General features: G+C 39.5%; 17 non-coding genes across 17 annotated transcripts; all 17 read right to left on the bottom strand.

The window, feature by feature from the left end:
• Positions 1 to 304: 304 nt before the first annotated feature.
• TRNAR-CCU (transfer RNA arginine (anticodon CCU)) lies at positions 305 to 377 on the bottom strand. The gene has a single exon. It is a non-coding gene; the product is annotated as a tRNA-Arg (tRNA).
• Positions 378 to 502: 125 nt separating this feature from the next.
• On the bottom strand, positions 503 to 595 carry TRNAI-UAU (transfer RNA isoleucine (anticodon UAU)). The gene is given in 2 exon segments: positions 503 to 538; positions 558 to 595. It is a non-coding gene; the product is annotated as a tRNA-Ile (tRNA).
• Positions 596 to 1,482: 887 nt separating this feature from the next.
• Positions 1,483 to 1,555, bottom strand: TRNAR-CCU (transfer RNA arginine (anticodon CCU)). The gene has a single exon. It is a non-coding gene; the product is annotated as a tRNA-Arg (tRNA).
• Positions 1,556 to 1,681: 126 nt separating this feature from the next.
• TRNAI-UAU (transfer RNA isoleucine (anticodon UAU)) lies at positions 1,682 to 1,774 on the bottom strand. The gene is given in 2 exon segments: positions 1,682 to 1,717; positions 1,737 to 1,774. It is a non-coding gene; the product is annotated as a tRNA-Ile (tRNA).
• Positions 1,775 to 2,585: 811 nt separating this feature from the next.
• Positions 2,586 to 2,658, bottom strand: TRNAR-CCU (transfer RNA arginine (anticodon CCU)). Its single transcript has one exon. It is a non-coding gene; the product is annotated as a tRNA-Arg (tRNA).
• Positions 2,659 to 2,783: 125 nt separating this feature from the next.
• Positions 2,784 to 2,876, bottom strand: TRNAI-UAU (transfer RNA isoleucine (anticodon UAU)). The gene is given in 2 exon segments: positions 2,784 to 2,819; positions 2,839 to 2,876. It is a non-coding gene; the product is annotated as a tRNA-Ile (tRNA).
• Positions 2,877 to 3,763: 887 nt separating this feature from the next.
• On the bottom strand, positions 3,764 to 3,836 carry TRNAR-CCU (transfer RNA arginine (anticodon CCU)). Its single transcript has one exon. It is a non-coding gene; the product is annotated as a tRNA-Arg (tRNA).
• Positions 3,837 to 3,962: 126 nt separating this feature from the next.
• TRNAI-UAU (transfer RNA isoleucine (anticodon UAU)) lies at positions 3,963 to 4,055 on the bottom strand. Its single transcript is given in 2 exon segments — positions 3,963 to 3,998; positions 4,018 to 4,055. It is a non-coding gene; the product is annotated as a tRNA-Ile (tRNA).
• Positions 4,056 to 5,140: 1,085 nt separating this feature from the next.
• TRNAI-UAU (transfer RNA isoleucine (anticodon UAU)) lies at positions 5,141 to 5,233 on the bottom strand. The gene is given in 2 exon segments: positions 5,141 to 5,176; positions 5,196 to 5,233. It is a non-coding gene; the product is annotated as a tRNA-Ile (tRNA).
• A 1,011-nt stretch (positions 5,234 to 6,244) lies between these two features.
• TRNAI-UAU (transfer RNA isoleucine (anticodon UAU)) lies at positions 6,245 to 6,337 on the bottom strand. The gene is given in 2 exon segments: positions 6,245 to 6,280; positions 6,300 to 6,337. It is a non-coding gene; the product is annotated as a tRNA-Ile (tRNA).
• Positions 6,338 to 7,222: 885 nt separating this feature from the next.
• Positions 7,223 to 7,295, bottom strand: TRNAR-CCU (transfer RNA arginine (anticodon CCU)). The gene has a single exon. It is a non-coding gene; the product is annotated as a tRNA-Arg (tRNA).
• A 1,102-nt stretch (positions 7,296 to 8,397) lies between these two features.
• On the bottom strand, positions 8,398 to 8,470 carry TRNAR-CCU (transfer RNA arginine (anticodon CCU)). The gene has a single exon. It is a non-coding gene; the product is annotated as a tRNA-Arg (tRNA).
• Positions 8,471 to 9,577: 1,107 nt separating this feature from the next.
• Positions 9,578 to 9,650, bottom strand: TRNAR-CCU (transfer RNA arginine (anticodon CCU)). Its single transcript has one exon. It is a non-coding gene; the product is annotated as a tRNA-Arg (tRNA).
• A 126-nt stretch (positions 9,651 to 9,776) lies between these two features.
• Positions 9,777 to 9,869, bottom strand: TRNAI-UAU (transfer RNA isoleucine (anticodon UAU)). Its single transcript is given in 2 exon segments — positions 9,777 to 9,812; positions 9,832 to 9,869. It is a non-coding gene; the product is annotated as a tRNA-Ile (tRNA).
• Positions 9,870 to 11,006: 1,137 nt separating this feature from the next.
• Positions 11,007 to 11,079, bottom strand: TRNAR-CCU (transfer RNA arginine (anticodon CCU)). Its single transcript has one exon. It is a non-coding gene; the product is annotated as a tRNA-Arg (tRNA).
• Positions 11,080 to 14,208: 3,129 nt separating this feature from the next.
• Positions 14,209 to 14,282, bottom strand: TRNAR-CCU (transfer RNA arginine (anticodon CCU)). The gene has a single exon. It is a non-coding gene; the product is annotated as a tRNA-Arg (tRNA).
• Positions 14,283 to 15,388: 1,106 nt separating this feature from the next.
• On the bottom strand, positions 15,389 to 15,461 carry TRNAR-CCU (transfer RNA arginine (anticodon CCU)). Its single transcript has one exon. It is a non-coding gene; the product is annotated as a tRNA-Arg (tRNA).
• Between the last annotated feature and the right edge of the window lie 1,255 nt (positions 15,462 to 16,716).

A 16,716-nucleotide genomic window follows, 5' to 3' on the forward strand; every position in this document is an offset into this window, starting at 1 on the left:
TTTTTTAATAAAGAACATGATATGGAAAACCATTGTCAAAAATGTTCCAAAAATGGTTCACTTTTTTCACTTATTCTTTTATATTTTGAGATTTGCAAACATTGTGTGGTTGAAAGCATATCCATATCTTAGAAAATATACTCTGTGGTATTCGGGGCATTAATGAAGATGAAAACAATTAAGATGCTAGGCTTTTCCGCCACACAAAGTCGATACTGTTGCGTGTTAACACTTCTCTCAGTACATAGAAAGGATCGCTCTAAATGGCAGAGGTTTGCAAGAACTAGAAAAGGAAATCCACAAGCACCCCAGATGGGACTCGAACCCACAATCCCTGGCTTAGGAGGCCAGTGCCTTATCCATTAGGCCACTGGGGCTGGATAGCAAAGGTAAAAAAGAAAAAAATTTTTTTTCCTCATAAGAGTGAAGCAATCGCCACCAAATCATGAACCGATTCAACTACTTCAGTAGTCAAAAATACTAAAGAAAGACAAGAAACGAATGCTCCAGGTGAGGGTCGAACTCACAACCTCGGCATTGCTCAACAGTTACCGCTTTATAAGTACCGCGCGCTGACCGATTGCGCCACTGGAGCCATGTGGGTACGGATGGAAATGATAAATTCTCCAAAAAAAAGAGACATTTGAAAGGGGATTGTTCTTCAGGAAATTAACTATTGCTTACAACAGGTTTGGGCGGGGGGTTATAATAATGTTTGACAATATGTATTCTACCATATCGCAATCTTTCTTAAAAATGAGAAATTTGTGCGTTGGGTCTTTTTAGACTCAAACTTCCTGGGATTTTTTCAGGAAATGCACTCGTACAATTGCTGCAATGAACACACGTTGACGCTATAGTTTGCATTGAAGCATCTAATGAGGGTTTGCCAAAATTCTTCTGAATTCAGGGGCAAAAGGATCATCTGTGACATCACCTTTTGTGATTCCTAGATTCTGTGTTAACAGCTGCGTACAGAGGTGTTGTCAGTCTTTGTAACCCTACCTCTGACATTAAGGTGAAACTTCTCGAGAACGACAGGATGTACGAGTCCAAAATAGTTCCAGTGGCCAGGGTGAAAATTGAAAGATTACTCATTTTGTTTTTTAATAAAGAACATGATATGGAAAACCATTGTCAAAAATGTTCCAAAAATGGTTCACTTTTTTCACTTATTCTTTTATATTTTGAGATTTGCAAACATTGTGTGGTTGAAAGCATATCCATATCTTAGAAAATATACTCTGTGGTATTCGGGGCATTAATGAAGATGAAAACAATTAAGATGCTAGGCTTTTCCGCCACACAAAGTCGATACTGTTGCGTGTTAACACTTCTCTCGGTACATAGAAAGGATCGCTCTAAATGGCAGAGGTTTGCAAGAACTAAGTCACGAGAAAACAAGACAATCGTCCAGTAGAACAGTTTTCACCTGCACCATCAACATTCCATGAGATGCTGTTGGAAAGGGAAATCCACAAGCACCCCAGATGGGACTCGAACCCACAATCCCTGGCTTAGGAGGGCAGTGCCTTATCCATTAGGCCACTGGGGCTGGATAGCAAAGGTAAAAAATCAAAAATTTTTTTTTTCCTCATAAGAGTGAAGCAATCGCCACCAAATCATGAACCGATTCAACTACTTCAGTAGTCAAAAATACTAAAGAAAGACAAGAAACAAATGCTCCAGGTGAGGGTCGAACTCACAACCTCGGCATTGCTCAACAGTTACTGCTTTATAAGTACCGCGCGCTGACCGATTGCGCCACTGGAGCCATGCGGGTAAGGATGGAAATGATAAATTCTCCAAAAAAAAGAGACATTTGAAAGGGGATTGTTCTTCAGGAAATTAACTATTGCTTACAACAGGTTTGGGCGGGGGGTTATAATAATGTTTGACAATATGTATTCTACCATATCGCAATCTTTCTTAAAAATGAGAAATTTGTGCGCTGGGTCTTTTTAGACTCAAACATCCTGGGATTTTTTCAGGAAATGCGCTCGTACATTTGCTGCAATGAACACACGTTGACGCTATAGTTTGCATTGAAGCATCTAATGAGGGTTTGCCAAAATTCTTCTGAATTTAGGGGCAAAAGGGTCATCTGTGACATCACCTTTTGTGATTCCTAGATCCTGTGTTAACAGCTGCTTACAGAGGTGTTGTCAGTCTTTGTAACCCTACCTCTGACATTAAGGTGAAACTGCTCGAGAACGACAGGATGTACAAGTCCAAAATAGCTCCAGTGGCCAGGGTGAAAATTGAAAGATTACTCATTTTGTTTTTTAATAAAGAACATGATATGGAAAACCATTGTCAAAAATGTTCCAAAAATGGTTCACTTTTTTCACTTATTCTTTTATATTTTGAGATTTGCAAACATTGTGTGGTTGAAAGCATATCCATATCTTAGAAAATATACTCTGTGGTATTCGGGGCATTAATGAAGATGAAAACAATTAAGATGCTAGGCTTTTCCGCCACACAAAGTCGATACTGTTGCGTGTTAACACTTCTCTCAGTACATAGAAAGGATCGCTCTAAATGGCAGAGGTTTGCAAGAACTAGAAAAGGAAATCCACAAGCACCCCAGATGGGACTCGAACCCACAATCCCTGGCTTAGGAGGCCAGTGCCTTATCCATTAGGCCACTGGGGCTGGATAGCAAAGGTAAAAAAGAAAAAAATTTTTTTTCCTCATAAGAGTGAAGCAATCGCCACCAAATCATGAACCGATTCAACTACTTCAGTAGTCAAAAATACTAAAGAAAGACAAGAAACGAATGCTCCAGGTGAGGGTCGAACTCACAACCTCGGCATTGCTCAACAGTTACCGCTTTATAAGTACCGCGCGCTGACCGATTGCGCCACTGGAGCCATGTGGGTACGGATGGAAATGATAAATTCTCCAAAAAAAAGAGACATTTGAAAGGGGATTGTTCTTCAGGAAATTAACTATTGCTTACAACAGGTTTGGGCGGGGGGTTATAATAATGTTTGACAATATGTATTCTACCATATCGCAATCTTTCTTAAAAATGAGAAATTTGTGCGTTGGGTCTTTTTAGACTCAAACTTCCTGGGATTTTTTCAGGAAATGCACTCGTACAATTGCTGCAATGAACACACGTTGACGCTATAGTTTGCATTGAAGCATCTAATGAGGGTTTGCCAAAATTCTTCTGAATTTAGGGGCAAAAGGGTCATCTGTGACATCACCTTTTGTGATTCCTAGATCCTGTGTTAACAGCTGCTTACAGAGGTGTTGTCAGTCTTTGTAACCCTACCTCTGACATTAAGGTGAAACTGCTCGAGAACGACAGGATGTACAAGTCCAAAATAGCTCCAGTGGCCAGGGTGAAAATTGAAAGATTACTCATTTTGTTTTTTAATAAAGAACATGATATGGAAAACCATTGTCAAAAATGTTCCAAAAATGGTTCACTTTTTTCACTTATTCTTTTATATTTTGAGATTTGCAAACATTGTGTGGTTGAAAGCATATCCATATCTTAGAAAATATACTCTGTGGTATTCGGGGCATTAATGAAGATGAAAACAATTAAGATGCTAGGCTTTTCCGCCACACAAAGTCAATACTGTTGCGTGTTAACACTTCTCTCAGTACATAGAAAGGATCGCTCTAAATGGCAGAGGTTTGCAAGAACTAAGTCACGAGAAAACAAGACAATCGTCCAGTAGAACAGTTTTCATCTGCACCATCAACATTCCATGAGAAGCTGTTGGAAAGGGAAATCCACAAGCACCCCAGATGGGACTCGAACCCACAATCCCTGGCTTAGGAGGCCAGTGCCTTATCCATTAGGCCACTGGGGCTGGATAGCAAAAGTAAAAAATCAAAAAATTTTTATTTCTTCATAAGAGTGAAGCAATCGCCAACAAATCATAAACCGATTCAACTACTTCAGTCGTCAAAAATACTAAAGAAAGACAAGAAAAGAATGCTCCAGGTGAGAGTCGAACTCACAACCTCAGCATTGCTCAACAGTTACTGCTTTATAAGTACCGCGCGCTGACCGATTGCACCACTGGAGCCATGCGGGTACGGATGGAAAGGATAAATTCTCCAAAAAAAGAGACATTTGAAAGGGGATAGTTCTTCAGGAAATTAACTATTGCTTACAACAGATTTGGGCGGGGGGTTATAATAATGTTTGACAATATGTATTCTACCATATCGCAATCTTTCTGAAAAATGAGAAATTTGTGCGCTGGGTCTTTTTAGACTCAAACATCCTGGGATTTTTTCAGGAAATGCGCTCGTACATTTGCTGCAATGAACACACGTTGACGCTATAGTTTGCATTGAAGCATCTAATGAGGGTTTGCCAAAATTCTTCTGAATTCAGGGGCAAAAGGGTCATCTGTGACATCACCTTTTGTGATTCCTAGGTCCTGTGTTAAGAGCTGCGTACAGAGGTGTTGTCAGTCTTTGTAACCCTACCTCTGACATTAAGGTGAAACTTCTTGAGAACGACAGGAAGTACGAGTCCAAAATAGCTCCAGTGGCCTGGGTGAAAATTGAAATATTACTCATTTTGTTTTTTAATAAAGAACATGATATGGAAAACCATTGTCAAAAATGTTCCAAAAATGGTTCACTTTTTTCACTTATTCTTTTATATTTTGAGATTTGAAAACATTGTGTGGTTGAAAGCATATCCATATCTTAGAAAATATACTCTGTGGTATTCGGGGCATTAATGAAGATGAAAACAATTAAGATGCTAGGCTTTTCCACCACACAAAGTCGATACTGTTGCGTGTTAACACTTCTCTCAGTACATAGAAAGGATCGCTCTAAATGGCAGAGGTTTGCAAGAACTAAGTCACGAGAAAACAAGACAATCGTCGAGTAGAACAGTTTTCACCTGCACCAACTACATTCTATGAGATGCTGTTGGAAAGGGAAATCCACAAGCACCCCAGATGAGACTCGAACCCAAAATCCCTGGCTTAGGAGGCCAGTGACTTATCCATTAGGCCACTGGGGCTGGATAGCAAAGGTAAAAAATCAAAAAATTTTTTTTTCCTCATAAGAGTGAAGCAATCGCCACCAAATCATGAACCGATTCAACTACTTCAGTAGTCAAAAATACTAAAGAAAGACAAGAAAAGAATGCTCCAGGTGAGGGTCGAATTCACAACCTCGGCATTGCTCAACAGTTACTGCTTTATAAGTACCGCGCGCTAACCAATTGCGCCACTGGAGCCATGTGGGTACGGATGGAAAGGATAAATTCTCCAAAAAAAAGAGACAATTGAAAGGGGATTGTTCTTCAGGAAATTAACTATTGCTTACAACAGGTTTGGGCGGGGGGTTATAATAATGTTTGACAATATGTATTCTACCATATCGCAATCTTTCTTAAAAATGAGAAATTTGTGCGCTGGGTCTTTTTAGACTCAAACATCCTGGGATTTTTTCAGGAAATGCGCTCGTACATTTGCTGCAATGAACACACGTTGACGCTATAGTTTGCATTGAAGCATCTAATGAGGGTTTGCCAAAATTCTTCTGAATTCAGGGGCAAAAGGATCATCTGTGACATCACCTTTTGTGATTCCTAGATTCTGTGTTAACAGCTGCGTACAGAGGTGTTGTCAGTCTTTGTAACCCTACCTCTGACATTAAGGTGAAACTTCTCGAGAACGACAGGATGTACGAGTCCAAAATAGTTCCAGTGGCCAGGGTGAAAATTGAAAGATTACTCATTTTGTTTTTTAATAAAGAACATGATATGGAAAACCATTGTCAAAAATGTTCCAAAAATGGTTCACTTTTTTCACTTATTCTTTTATATTTTGAGATTTGCAAACATTGTGTGGTTGAAAGCATATCCATATCTTAGAAAATATACTCTGTGGTATTCGGGGCATTAATGAAGATGAAAACAATTAAGATGCTAGGCTTTTCCACCACACAAAGTCGATACTGTTGCGTGTTAACACTTCTCTCAGTACATAGAAAGGATCGCTCTAAATGGCAGAGGTTTGCAAGAACTAAGTCACGAGAAAACAAGACAATCGTCCAGTAGAACAGTTTTCACCTGCACCATCAACATTCCAGTGCCTTATCCATTAGGCCACTGGGGCTGGATAGCAAAGGTAAAATATCCAAAAAAAATTTTTTTTCCTCATAAGAGTGAAGCAATCGCCACCAAATCATGAACCGATTCAACTACTTCAGTAGTCAAAAATACTAAAGAAAGACAAGAAATGAATGCTCCAGGTGAGGGTCGAACTCACAACTTCGGCATTGCTCAACAGTTACTGCTTTATAAGTACAGCGTGCTGACCGATTGCACCACTGGAGCCATGCGGGTACGGATGGAAAGGATAAATTCTCCAAAAAAAGAGACATTTGAAAGGGGATTGTTCTTCAGGAAATTAACTATTGCTTACAACAGGTTTGGGCGGGGGGTTATAATAATGTTTGACAATATGTATTCTACCATATCGCAATCTTTCTTAAAAATGAGAAATTTGTGCGCTGGGTCTTTTTAGACTCAAACATCCTGGGATTTTTTCAGGAAATGCGCTCGTACATTTACTGCAATGAACACACGTTGACGCTATAGTTTGCATTGAAGCATCTAATGAGGGTTTGCCAAAATTCTTCTGAATTCAGGGGCAAAAGGGTCATCTGTGACATCACCTTTTGTGATTCCAAGATCCTGTGTTGACAGCTGCGTACAGAGGTGTTGTCAGTCTTTGTAACCCTACCTCTGACATTAAGGTGAAACTGCTCGAGAACGACAGGATGTACGAGTCCAAAATAGCTCCAGTGGCCAGGGTGAAAATTGAAAGATTACTCATTTTGTTTTTTAATAAAGAACATGATATGGAAAACCATTGTCAAAAATGTTCCAAAAATGGTTCACTTTTTCACTTATTCTTTTATATTTTGAGATTTGCAAACATTGTGTCGTTGAAATCATATCCATATCTTAGAAAATATACTCTGTGGTATTCGGGGCATTAATGAAGATGAAAACAATTAAGATGCTAGGCTTTTCCGCCACACAAAGTCGATACTGTTGCTTGTTAACACTTCTCTCAGTACATAGAAAGGATCGCTCTAAATGGCAGAGGTTTGCAAGAACTAAGTCACGAGAAAAGAAGACAATCGTCCAGTAGAACAGTTTTCACCTGCACCATCAACATTCCATGAGATGCTGTTGGAAAGGGAAATCCACAAACACCCCAGATGGGACTCGAACCCACAATCCCTGGCTTAGGAAGCCAGTGCCTTATCCATTAGGCCACTGGGCTGGATAGCAAAAGTAAAAAATCAAAAAAATTTTTTCCTCATAAGAGTGAAGCAATCGCCACCAAATCATGAACCGATTCAACTACTTCAGTAGTCAAAAATACTAAAGAAAGACAAGAAAAGAATGCTCCAGGTGAGAGTCGAACTCACATCCTCAGCATTGCTCAACAGTTACTGCTTTATAAGTACCGCGCGCTGACTGATTTCACCACTGGAGCCATGCGGGTATGGATGGAAAGGATAAATTCTCCAAAAAAAGAGACACTTGAAAGGGGATTGTTCTTCAGGAAATTAACTATTGCTTACAACAGGTTTGGGCGGGGGGTTATAATAATGTTTGACAATATGTATTCTACCATATCGCAATCTTTCTTAAAAATGAGAAATTTGTGCGCTGGGTCTTTTTAGACTCAAACATCCTGGGATTTTTTCAGGAAGTGCGCTCGTACATTTGCTGCAATGAACAAACGTTGACGCTATAGTTTGCATTGAAGCATCTAATGAGGGTTTGCCAAAATTCTTCTGAATTCAGGGGCAAAAGGTTCATCTGTGACATCACCTTTTGTGATTCCTAGGTCCTGTGTTAAGAGCTGCGTACAGAGGTGTTGTCAGTCTTTGTAACCCTACCTCTGACATTAAGGTGAAACTTCTCGAGAACGACAGGATGTACGAGTCCAAAATATCTCCAGTGGCCAGGGTGAAAATTGAAATATTACTCATTTTGTTTTTTAATAAAGAACATGATATGGAAAACCATTGTCAAAAATGTTCCAAAAATGGTTCACTTTTTTCACTTATTCTTTTATATTTTGAGATTTGCAAACATTGTGTGGTTGAAATCATATCCATATCTTAGAAAATATACTCTGTGGTATTCGGGGCATTAATGAAGATGAAAACAATTAAGATGCTAGGCTTTTCCGCCACACAAAGTCGATACTGTTGCGTGTTAACACTTCTCTCAGTACATAGAAAGGATCGCTCTAAATGGCAGAGGTTTGCAAGAACTAAGTCACGAGAAAAGAAGACAATCGTCCAGTAGAACAGTTTTCACCTGCACCATCAACATTCCATGAGATGCTGTTGAAAAGGGAAATCGACAAGCACCCCAGATGGGACTCGAACCCACAATCCCTGGCTTAGGAGGCCAGTGCCTTATGCATTAGGCCACTGGGGCTGGATAGCAAAGGTAAAAAAATCAAAAAATTTTTTTTTCCTCATAAGAGTGAAGCAATCGCCACCAAATCATGAACCGATTCAACTACTTCAGTAGTCAAAAATACTAAAGAAAGACAAGAAAAGAATGTTCCAGGTGAGGGTCGAACTCCCAACCTCGGCATTGCTCAACAGTTACTGCTTTATAAGTACCGCACGCTGACCGATTGTGCCACTGGAGCCATGCGGGTACGGATGGAAAGGATAAATTCTCCAAAAAAAAGAGACATTTGAAAGGGGATTGTTCTTCAGGAAATTAACTATTGCTTACAACAGGTTTGGGCGGGGGGTTATAATAATGTTTGACAATATGTATTCTATCATATCGCAATCTTTCTTAAAAATGAGAAATTTGTGCGCTGGGTCTTTTTAGACTCAAACATCCTGGGATTTTTTCAGGAAATGCGCTCGTACATTTGCTGCAATGAACACACGTTGACGCTATAGTTTGCATTGAAGCATCTAATGAGGGTTTGCCAAAATTCTTCTGAATTCAGGGGCAAAAGGGTCATCTGTGACATCACCTTTTGTGATTCCTAGATCCTGTGTTAACAGCTGCGTACAGAGGTGTTGTCAGTCTTTGTAACCCTACCTCTGACATTAAGGTGAAACTGATCGAGAATGACAGGATGTACGAGTCCAAAATAGCTCCAGTGGCCAGGTTGAAAATTGAAAGATTACTCATTTTGTTTTTTAATTAAGAACATGATATGGAAAACCATTGTCAAAAATGTTCCAAAAATGGTTCACTTTTTTCACTTATTCTTTTAAATTTTGAGATTTTCAAACATTGTGTGGTTGAAAGCATATCCATATCTTAGAAAATATACTCTGTGGTATTCGGGGCATTAATGAAGATGAAAACAATTAAGATGCTAGGCTTTTCCGCCACACAAAGTCGATACTGTTGCGTGTTAACACTTCTCTCAGTACATAGAAAGGATCGCTCTAAATGGCAGAGGTTTGCAAGAACTAAGTAACGAGAAAACAAGACAATCGTCCAGTAGAACAGTTTTCATCTGCACCATCAACATTCCATGAGATGCTGTTGGAAAGGGAAATCCACAAGCACCCCAGATGGGACTCGAACCCACAATCCCTGGCTTAGGAGGCCAGTGCCTTATCCATTAGGCCACTGGGGCTGGATAGCAAAGGTAAAAAATTAAAAAAAAAATTTTTCCTCATAAGAGTGAAGCAATCGTCACCAAATCATGAACCGATTCAACTACTTCAGTAGTCAAAAATACTAAAGAAAGACAAGAAAAGAATGCTCCAGGTGAGGGTCGAACTCACAACCTCGGCATTGCTCAACAGTTACTGCTTTATAAGTACCGCGCGCTGACTGATTGTGCTACTGGAGCCATGCGGGTACGGATGGAAAGGATAAATTCTCCAAAAAAAAGAGACATTTGAAAGGGGATTGTTCTTCAGGAAATTAACTATTGCTTACAACAGGTTTGGGCGGGGGGTTATAATAATGTTTGACAATATGTATTCTACCATATCGCAATCTTTCTTAAAAATGAGAAATTTGTGCGCTGGGTCTTTTTAGACTCAAACATCCTGGGATTTTTTCAGGAAATGCGCTCGTACAATTGCTGCAATGAACACACGTTGACGCTATAGTTTGCATTGAAGCATCTAATGAGAGTTTGCCAAAATTCTTCTGAATTCAGGGGCAAAAGGGTCATCTGTGACATCACCTCTTGTGATTTCTAGATCCTGTGTTAACAGCTGCGTACAGAGGTATTGTCAGTCTTTGTAACCCTACCTCTCATATTAAGGTGAAACTGCTCGAGAACGACAGGATGTACGAGTCCAAAATAGCTCCAGTGGCCAGGGTGAAAATTGAAAGATTACTCATTTTGTTTTTTAATAAAGAACATGATATGGAAAACCATTGTCAAAAATGTTCCAAAAATGGTTCACTTTTTTTACTTATTCTTTTATATTTTGAGATTTGCAAACATTGTGTGGTTGAAAACTGCGTACAGAGGTGTTGTCAGTCTTTGTAACCCTACCTCTCATATTAAGTTGAAACTGCTCGAGAACGACAGGATGTACGAGTCCTAAATAGCTCCAGTGGCCAGGGTGAAAATTGAAAGATTACTCACTTTGTTTTTTAATAAAGAACATGATATGGAAAACCATTGTCAAAAATGTTCCAAAAATGGTTCACTTTTTTCACTTATTCTTTTATATTTTGAGATTTGCAAACATTGTGTGGTTGAAAGCATATCCATATCTTAGAAAATATACTCTTTGGTATTCGGGGCATTAATGAAGATGAAAACAATTAAGATGCTAGGCTTTTCCGCCACACAAAGTCGATACTGTTGCGTGTTAACACTTCTCTCAATACATAGAAAGGATCGCTCTAAATGGCAGAGGTTTGCAAGAACTAAGTCACGAGAAAACAAGACAATCGTCCAGTAGAACAGTTTTCACCTGCACCATCAACATTGCATGAGATGCTGTTGGAAAGGGAAATCCACAAGCACCCCAGATGGGACTCGAACCCACAATCCCTGGCTTAGGAGGCCAGTGCCTTATCCATTAGGCCACTGAGGCTGGATAGCAAAGGTAAAAAATCAAAAAAATTTTTTTTCCTCATAAGAGTGAAGCAATCGCCACCAGATCACGAACCGATTCAACTACTTCAGTAGTCAAAAATACTAAAGAAAGACAAGAAAAGAATGCTCCAGATGAGGGTTGAACTCACAACCTCAGCATTGCTCAACAGTTACTGCTTTATAAGTACCGCGCGCTGACAGATTGCTCCACTGGAGCCATGCGGGTACGGATGGAAAGGATAAATTCTCCAAAAAAAAGAGACATTTGAAAGGGGATTGTTCTTCAGTAAATTAACTATTGCTTACAACAGGTTTCGTCGGGGGGTTATAATAATGTTTGACAATATGTATTCTACCATATCGCAATCTTTCTTAAAAATGAGAAATTTGTGCGCTGGGTCTTTTTAGACTCAAACATCCTGGGATTTTTTCAGGAAATGCGCTCGTACATTTGCTGCAATGAACACACATTGGCGCTATAGTTTGCATTGAAGCATCTAATGAGGGTTTGCCAAAATTCTTCTGAATTCAGGGGCAAAAGGGTCATCTGTGACATCACCTTTTGTGATTCCTAGATCCTGTGTTAACATCTGCGTACAGAGGTGTTGTCAGTCTTTGTAACCCTACATCTGACATTAAGGTGAAACTTCTCGAGAACGACAGGATGTACGAGTCCAAAATAGCTCCAGTGGCCAGGGTGAAAATTGAAAGATTACTTATTTTGTTTTTTAATAAAGAACATGATATGGAAAACCATTGTCAAAAATGTTCCAAAAATGGTTCACTTTTTTCACTTATTCTTTTATATTTTGAGATTTGCAAACATTGTGTGGTTGAAAGCATATCCATATCTTAGAAAATATACGCTGTGGTATTCGGGGCATTAATGAAGATGAAAACAATTAAGATGCTTGGCTTTTCCGCCACACAAAGTCGATACTGTTGCGTGTTAACACTTCTCTCAGTACATAGAAAGGATCGCTCTAAATGGCAGAGGTTTGCAAGAACTAAGTCACGAGAAAACAAGACAATCGTCCAGTAGAACAGTTTTCACCTGCACCATAAACATTACATGAGATGCTGTTGGAAAGGGAAATCCACAAGCACCCCAGATGAGACTCGAACCCACAATCCCTGGCTTAGGAGGACAGTGCCTTATCCATTAGGCCACTGGGGCTGGATAGCAAAGGTAAAAAATAAAAAAAAATTTTTTTTCCTCATAAGAGTGAAGCAATCGCCACCAAATCATGAACCGATTCAACTACTTCAGTAGTCAAAAATACTAAAGAAAGACAAGAAAAGAATGCTCCGGGTGAGGATCTAACTCACAACCTCGGCATTGCTCGACGTTGACGCTATAGTTTGCATTGAAGCATCTAATGAGGGTTTGCCAAAATTCTTCTGAATTCAGGGGCAAAAGGGTCATCTGTGACATCACCTTTTGTGATTCCTAGATCCTGTGTTAACAGCTGCGTACAGAGGTGTTGTCAGTCTTTGTAAACCTACCTCTGACATTAAGGTGAAACTGCTCGAGAACGACAGGATGTACGAGTCCAAAATAGCTCCAGTGGCCAGGGTGAAAATTGAAAGATTACTCATTTTGTTTTTTAATAAAGAACATGATATGGAAAACCATTGTCAAAAATGTTCCAAAAATGGTTCACTTTTTCACTTATTCTTTTATATTTTGAGATTTACAAACATTGTGTGGTTGAAAGCATATCCATATCTTAGAAAACATAATCTGTGGTAACCCTACCTTGTAACCCTACCTCTGACATTAAGGTGAAACTGCTCGAGAACGACAGGATGTACGAGTCCAAAATAGCTCCAGTGGCCAGGGTGAAAATTGAAAGATTACTCATTTTGTTTTTTAATAAAGAACATCATATGGAAAACCATTGTCAAAAATGTTCCAAAAATGGTTCACTTTTTTCACTTATTCTTTTATATTTTGAGATTTGCAAACATTGTGTGGTTGAAAGCATATCCATATCTTAGAAAATATACGCTGTGGTATTCGGGGCATTAATGAAGATGAAAACAATTAAGATGCTAGGCTTTTCCGCCACACAAAGTCGATACTGTTGCGTGTTAACACTTCTCTCAGTACATAGAAAGGATAGCTCTAAATGGCAGAGGTTTGCAAGAACTAAGTCACGAGAAAACAAGACAATCGTCCAGTAGAACAGTTTTCACCTGCACCATCAACATTCCATGAGATGCTGTTGGAAAGGGAAATCCACAAGCACCCCAGATGGGACTCGAACCCACAATCCCTGGCTTAGGAGTCCAGTGCCTTATCCATTAGGCCACTGGGGATGGATAGCAAAGGTAAAAAATCAAAAAAAATTTTTTTTTCCTCATAAGAGTGAAGCAATCGCCACCAAATCATGAACCGATTCAACTACTTCAGTAGTCAAAAATACTAAAGAAAGACAAGAAAAGAATGCTCCAGGTGAGGGTCGAACTCACAACCTCGGCATTGCTCGACGTTGACGCTATAGTTTGCATTGAAGCATCTAATGAGGGTTTGCCAAAATTCTTCTGAATTCAGGGGAAAAAGGGTCATCTGTGACATCACCTTTTGTGATTCCTAGATCCTGTGTTAACAGCTGCGTACAGAGGTGCTGTCAGTCTTTGTAACCCTACCTCTGACATTAAGGTGAAACTGCTCGAGAACGACAGGATGTACGAGTCCAAAATAGCTCCAGTGGCCAGGGTGAAAATTGAAAGATTACTCATTTTGTTTTTTAATAAAGAACATGATATGGAAAACCATTGTCAAAAATGTTCCAAAAATGGTTCACTTTTTTCACTTATTCTTTTATATTTTGAGATTTGCAAACATTGTGTGGTTGAAATCATATCCATATCTTAGAAAATATACTCTGTGGTATTCGGGGCATTAATGAAGATGAAAACAATTAAGATGCTAGGCTTTTCCGCCACACAAAGTCGATACTGTTGCGTGTTAACACTTCTCTCAGTACATAGAAAGGATCGCTCTAAATGGCAGAGGTTTGCAAGAACTAAGTCACGAGAAAACAAGACAATCGTCCAGTAGAACAGTTTTCACCTGCACCATCAACATTCCATGAGATGCTGTTGGAAAGGGAAATCCACAAGCACCCAGATGGGACTCAAACCCACAATCCCTGGCTTAGGAGGCCAGTGCCTTATCCATTAGGCCACTGAGGCTGGATAGCAACGGTAAAAAATCAAATAATTTTTTTTTCCTCATAAGAGTGAAGCAATCGCCACCAAATCACGAACCGATTCAACTACTTCAGTAGTTAAAAATACTAAAGAAAGAGAAGAAAAGAATGCTCCAGGTGAGGGTTGAACTCACAACCTCGGCATTGCTCAACAGTTACCGCTTTATAAGTACCGCGCGCTGACAGATTGCTCCACTGGAGCCATGCGGGTACGGATGGAAAGGATAAATTCTCCAAAAAAAAGAGACATTTGAAAGGGGATTGTTCTTCAGGAAATTAACTATTGCTTACAACAGGTTTGGGCGGGGGGTTATAATAATGTTTGACAATATGTATTCTACCATATCGCAATCTTTCTTGAAAATGAGAAATTTGTGCGCTGGGTCTTTTTAGACTCAAACATCCTGGGATTTTTTCAGGAAATGCGCTCGTACAATTGCTGCAATGAACACACGTTGACGCTATAGTTTGCATTGAAGCATCTAATGAGGGTTTGCCAAAATTCTTCTGAATTCAGGGGCAAAAGGGTCATCTGTGACATCACCTCTTGTGATTCCTAGATCCTGTGTTAACAGCTGTGTACAGAGGTGTTGTCAGTCTTTGTAACCCTACCTCTGACATTAAGGTGAAACTGCTCGAGAACGACAGGATGTACGAGTCCAAAATAGCTCCAGTGGCCAGGGTGAAAATTGAAAGATTACTCATTTTGTTTTTTAATAAAGAACATGATATGGAAAACCATTGTCAAAAATGTTCCAAAAATGGTTCACTTTTTTCACTTATTCTTTTATATTTTGAGATTTGCAAACGTTGTGTGGTTGAAAGCATATCCATATCTTAGAAAATATACTCTGTGGTATTCGGGGCATTAGTGGAGATGAAAACAATTGAGATGCTAGGCTTTTCCGCCACACAAAGTCGATACTGTTGTGTGTTAACACTTCTCTCAGTACATAGAAAGGATCGCTCTAAATGGCAGAGGTTTGCAAGAACTAAGTCACGAGAAAACAAGACAATCGTCCAGTAGAACAGTTTTCACCTGCACCATCAAAATTCCATGAGATGCTGTTGGAAAGGGAAATCCACAAGCACCCCAGATGGGACTCGAACCCACAATCCTTGGCTTAGGAGGCCAGTGCCTTATCCATTAGGCCACTGGGGCTGGATAGCAAAGGTAAAAAATCAAAAAAATTTTTTTTCCTCATAAGAGTGAAGCAATCGCCACCAAATCATGAACCGATTCAACTACTTCAGTAGTCAAAAATACTAAAGAAAGACAAGAAAAGAATGCTCCAGGTGAGGGTTGAACTCATTGCTCAACAGATACTGCTTTATAAGTTACTGCTTTATAAGTACCGCGCGCTGACCGATTGCTCCACTGGAGCCATGCGGGTACGGATGGAAAGGATAAATTCTCCAAAAAAAAGAGACATTTGAAAGGGGATTGTTCTTCAGGAAATTAACTATTGCTTACAACAGGTTTGGGCGGGGGGTTATAATAATGTTTGACAATATGTATTCTACCATATCGCAATCTTTCTTAAAAATGAGAAATTTGTGCGCTGGGTCTTTTTAGACTCAAACATCCTGGGATTTTTTCAGGAAATGCACTCGTACAATTGCTGCAATGAACACACGTTGATGCTATAGTTTGCATTGAAGCATCTAATGAGGGTTTGCCAAAATTCTTCTGAATTCAGGGGCAAAAGGGTCATCTGTGACATCACCTTTTGTGATTCCTAGATCCTGTGTTAACAGATGCGTACAGAGGTGTTGTCAGTCTTTGTAACCCTACCTCTGACATTAAGATGAAACTGCTCGAGAATGAGAGGATGTACGAGTCCAAAATAGCTCCAGTGGCCAGGGTGAAAATTGAAATATTACTCATTTTGTTTTTTAATAAAGAACATGATATGGAAAACCATTGTCAAAAATGTTCCAAAAATGGTTCACTTTTTTCACTTATTCTTTTATATTTTGAGATTTGCAAACATTGTGTGGTTGAAAGCATATCCATATCTTAGAAAATATACTCTGTGGTATTCGGGGCATTAATGAAGATGAAAACAATTAAGATGCTAGGCTTTTCCGCCACACAAAGTCGATACTGTTGTGTGTTAACACTTCTCTCAGTACATAGAAAGGATCGCTCTAAATGGCAGAGGTTTGCAAGAACTAAGTCATGAGAAAACAAGACAATCGTCCAGTAGAACACTCTTCACCTGCACCATCAACATTCCATGAGATGCTGTTGGAAATTGAAATCCACAAGCACCCCAGATGGCACTCAAACTCACAATCCCTGGCTTAGGAGGCCAGTGCCTTATCTATTAGGCCACTGGGGCTGGATAGCAAAAGTAAAAAATCAAAAAAATTTTTTTTCCTCATAAGAGTGAAGCAATCGCCACCAAATCATG

The sequence above is a fragment of the Dendrobates tinctorius genome, unplaced genomic scaffold (genome assembly GCF_039654945.1).
Source record: "Dendrobates tinctorius isolate UK_male_01 unplaced genomic scaffold, ASM3965494v1 ptg000272l, whole genome shotgun sequence".
Taxonomy (NCBI): domain Eukaryota; kingdom Metazoa; phylum Chordata; class Amphibia; order Anura; family Dendrobatidae; genus Dendrobates; species Dendrobates tinctorius.